Consider the following 4,619-nt stretch of genomic DNA (forward strand, 5'->3'; position numbering starts at 1 on the left):
TCTCTCTCTCTCTCTCTCTCTCTCTCTCTCTCTCTCTCTCTCTGTCTGTCTCTCTCTGTCTGTCTGTCTCTCTCTCTCTCTGTCTCTTCTGTCTGTGTGGGTCTCTGTCTCTGCCTCTCTCTCCCTCCTTCCTATTCTTTCTTTCCCTCCCTCCCTTTCCCCTCCCTCCTTCTCTCTCTCCTCCCCTCTCCCCACAAAGAGAGACCTCAGCGGGCACTCACTTTCTGTCCTACATTCTTGCTGTGTGATTAGGTCTAGCTCTACCTTCAGCAATCAGGGCCTAAGTGTCATCTCTAATTGCTTCAAGGCACAGTCAGTCTGCTGAACAGAGTGGAACAGTCCAGGGGGAAAACCCTGTCCCTTTATTTTTGTAAGCCTCTGAGATGAATAAATCTTGCTCACATGAGTCTGCCTCTGGACAATTCACACCCCCTCCTTTTTTTTTATGAGCAATAGGGGTTAAGTAACTTGTTCAAGGTTACACGGCCAGTTATTTCTGGGTGTGGTGCTAAGTGTCAGAGCCCGGATTCGATCCTCAGGTCATCCCAACACTGGAGCCGGTGATCTTACTCGCTGTGCTACCTGGCCACCCCCACACCCTCTCCTTCTGCTACCCCACCTTACTCTTTTACAGAAATGTCCCTGCCCCACACTTATATGACCAGCCCTAGCCAGTATCAGGCATCTCCCTGCCCCTGACATCAGAGATGGGAACACAATTCCTCTCAAACTCCTAGCCTATGTCATGGAGCTGCCCTGATTCTCTCCCATTCTGGTCCCCATGATGCCCTCCCTGGTCTGGAGGTGGCTGCACCACCACCCTTGTCCTGCTGATGTCCTTGCCTGCTGCCCCTGCCCCATCCCTGACTGTCTTCTTCAGCCTCTCCTTGGGTGAGTATGGAACACAATGGAACCAAGGACTATTTCCTTAAGCTTTTATTGGTCCCTTGAATTCTTTCTAGAAGCTTCCTTTAAGCCCCCCAACTGCTGCAAAAGTGGCTCTAAGTTTATGCACTCCATTAGATAGCATAGCCTGGAGGAACTGGTATTTGTGTTTTTCTGCTCCATCTACTAGAAAACATGCTTAAGTGACAAGACTTTATGATTCCCCACAGAACTAGAGAGGAAGAAATGTGGCTTCCTGATTCACCACTTCCATTTCCCCAGTGCCAGCCCTCATCCCTGCTTTCATGGAGCTTGATGAGGAGGAACCTAGCCCAGGAATCCAGGCCCAGGCTCTCTCTCGCCTTGCCTCCCCCACTCCAGCCTGGGATGGCTTCCATCCCTAAAAGAAGACAGCCATGAAAATTGGAACAAACAAAGTGATCTCACAAAGAGGCCTCTGCCGAGCCAGGGGTAAGAAACCAGGGCTCCTTATCTGTCCAGACTGATTACATATTACACCCCCTCATGGCCTCTACATTCCAACCCAAGTGGCACGCACAATATGGCACCTCCATACCTTGGCACAGGCTCTCTCCCATTTCTGAAACACTCTCCATCTTCACTTCTACCTCTTGGGAGTGCTAGCTCCTTTCAAGACTCAGCTCACACGCCCCTTCCTACAGGAAGCTTTTCCTGACTTCTCCCCAAATTGTCAGGGTTCTCTTCCTCAATCACTTTAATTTGATTGACATATAGGCTGTCCCCAAAGTCTTAGTGCAGCTTTTATGTTTTGATCACTATTAAAGCTATTAAAACTGCACTAAGACTTTGGAACAGCCTAGATAGTTTACACTTCCTTATCTATACACACAGCAAAATGCAATTCTGCATGTTGTGCATAGTAGGACGCAGATTCCTTGAGGACAAGGACCATTTTGGTTGTTTTGTTTTATCATCAACACTGAAACATAGGGGCTTGATAAATGTTTGTTCACTGGCTCCACTACTAGACACATCGTCCCAATAACTGCCTTTTTTTTCTCTTCAAGGCAACTAGGTTAAGTGGCATGGCCAGGGTCACACAGCTAGTAAGTGTCTGAGACTGGATTTCAATTCGACTCCAGGACCAGCATTCTACCCACTGTACTACCTAGCTGCCCCCTCAATATTTGCTTATTGAATTAAGCTGAACTGCACCATCTCAGTTGGCACAATGCTGATAAATAAACAAATAAATAAATGGCATGTTTGTTGATTGATTATGTAATGACCTTCAGGAAACTAGCATGGCTTCCCATCCCCAACTTATGTCTCAATCTCAGAACAGAACCAACTGGAATCCTGTAAACCTACTGTAGACATAGCCTTGCTCTTCTCTCTGTCTCTCTCTCTCCATATAGATAGATAGATACATACATACATACACACATATATACATATACATATATGTGTACACATACACATGTGCATACTATATATATATATGTAAAGATTTATATATATAGAAATATCTAGATATCATTAGTCTACATCTGCATCATACATGACTTTGGGGATTTTGTGCTCTGGAATGTTCAGGTGACTTACTGTTACTTAAGGCAACTCAGTGACCTGACCAATGGAGTCCCCAAGGCAGTATTCTATCACATATGGCATACATTCCTTGAAATATTGTAGAATCCACATACAATAAAGTAAGAATTCTATAAAAGTTTATTATTTTTCATACTTTCTGTTGAGAGGCTCTGTTTTCTGGGGACTTGGATCCCTTTCCTGGAATATAACCAATGGCATCTGAAACCTCTTTTGTTATTTCTATTTTTGAGAAACTACTTGTAAAGGTTAATGAATTGCAAATAAAATATGCAGGATTTTAAATTAACTCACATTTCAGAGTCATCTGATTATCAGCACAAATGAGATGGAATGCTGCAATCTTTTGGGGTAGAGTTTCTTTATAATCTACTTTTAATGACTAGATTTAAGAGATGACATCTCTGGTTATGTGTTCCCATAGTTTGCTAATCTGTTACCAGCACTAGTGGGAAGGATTGAGGAAACCTAAAACATACAAAAGATTATTTTCAAGGGAGCTGAGATGCTTCGGAAAAGATATGAATAAGTTATACATATTTATTCCCAACTAGGTCAAACTGTTTTAATGCCTGAGAATGATGAATGAGTGGATGAAAAAAGCTTTTAGGAAGCCCTTACTATGAGTAAAACACTAAGAGCCGGAGAAAACAGAAAAGGAAGACAGCCTCTTATCTCAAGGAGATCTCATTCTGTTCATCTCATTCTGAGATCTCACACATATAAAATGGTTCAGCTACAGCTAGGGCAGCTAAGTGACACCGTAGCACAAGTGTCAGGCCTGGAATCGGAAAGGCTCACCTTCCTGAGTTCAAATCTGGCCTCAGACACTGCGTGATCGTGGGCAAGTCACTTACCCTGTTTAACTCAATTTCCTCATCTCTCAAATGAGCTGGAGAAGGAAATGGCAAACCGTTCCAGTATCTTTGCCCAAGAAGCCCTGCAAAAAGGACCACGAGGAGTTAAATACAACTGAAACAACAAGGAAAGTAGATAGTCTTTTCCATTGGTAACACTGTATCTGTTGAACCATTGCCACTCCAAGAACTTTGGTGGAGAGAACTTTCTTTGTTGAGTCTTCAGTCAAATGCGGTTGCTGAGAAAGTGGGGGGCGAGTGCAGAAGCAGTTTCCAGGTCACCTCTCTGCAAGAATTGTTCCCCTGGAAGAGTAACAGTGGGAGCTGAGTGGAAACAAGGCCAGTGGGCTTGCAGGCACTACTATTCCTGGCACTGCTGGGATTTCCTGACCCATTAGCAGTAGTCAAGCCTGGTTGTGGTGGCAGGAATGGAAGCCCCTCCTCCACAGGGCTGGTATACTGACAGATGGTTGAGGGTGGGAAGAGAAGAAGAAATGGGCAGACGGGCTAGAAATGGGGCTAGTTGTTTATGTGGTAGGTGGGTGCCCCCTCTATTCTAAGGACTCTTAGTTTTCCTTGGGGGTGGTTTGTTTGTGGTTAGTGTTGGTGGTAAAGACCCTTCTTCTGCACAAGGGCTTCTCCCCCCGCCCAGCTTGCCTACTAAAATAGGCACTGATATCCTTATAGCAGCTTGCTAAGGAAAAAAAGAGCAAACAAATAAATAAATAAATAAAGCTCAATAAAAGGTGCTATCTGGAAGCAGGACCTATCTGCCTTTATTGAACTAAAGAGCTTGAATAATAACAAATGGTCTGCTAATTTGTAACCTATCACTATAATTGCTGTCCCTAGCCCCTATCAGGGGTGGGAAACCTGGGGCCTTGAGGTCACATGTAGCCCTCTAGGTCCTCAAATGCAGCTTTTTGACTGAATCCAAACTATTTTCGGTCCACAACTGAAAACCTAGAGGGTCAGAGGTGGCCTTGAGCCCTCAGGTTCCCCAGCCCTGATACCCTAAACCCAAAGGTTCTAGGCTCACATGGACAAGTTGGATCCTGGGACCAAAGGGTTAGTTTCCTTGAACCCACTTGTAGTTCTCCAGTGAAATCTCTTAGATAAAATTTAATAACAGCTCATGTCTAGGTTTGTAGATACCAAATGTGGGGCCTCCCTTATTTAACCCACCAGAGAAAATTCACAAAGACATAAAGGGCTCAGTGGAACCTATGAACAGTTACAAAAACATAAGCATTCAACTCATTGGAACCTCATTAGAAAATAAAC

At 44.3% G+C, this 4,619-nt stretch overlaps 1 long non-coding RNA gene across 1 annotated transcript in view; it reads right to left on the minus strand.

The window, feature by feature from the left end:
• Window positions 1–3,418, minus strand: part of LOC138169435 (uncharacterized) — a 29,740-nt gene extending 26,322 nt beyond the window's left edge. Inside the window, exon 1 of the long non-coding RNA XR_011170352.1 lies at window positions 3,336–3,418. This is a non-coding gene — a long non-coding RNA (uncharacterized lncRNA). The remainder of the gene's footprint in view (window positions 1–3,335) is intronic.
• Between the last annotated feature and the right edge of the window lie 1,201 nt (window positions 3,419–4,619).

The sequence above is a fragment of the Petaurus breviceps genome, unplaced genomic scaffold (genome assembly GCF_028583685.1).
Source record: "Petaurus breviceps papuanus isolate PSGF00001 unplaced genomic scaffold, PetGlider_PUasm1.0 126, whole genome shotgun sequence".
Classification (NCBI taxonomy): Eukaryota; Metazoa; Chordata; class Mammalia; order Diprotodontia; family Petauridae; genus Petaurus; species Petaurus breviceps.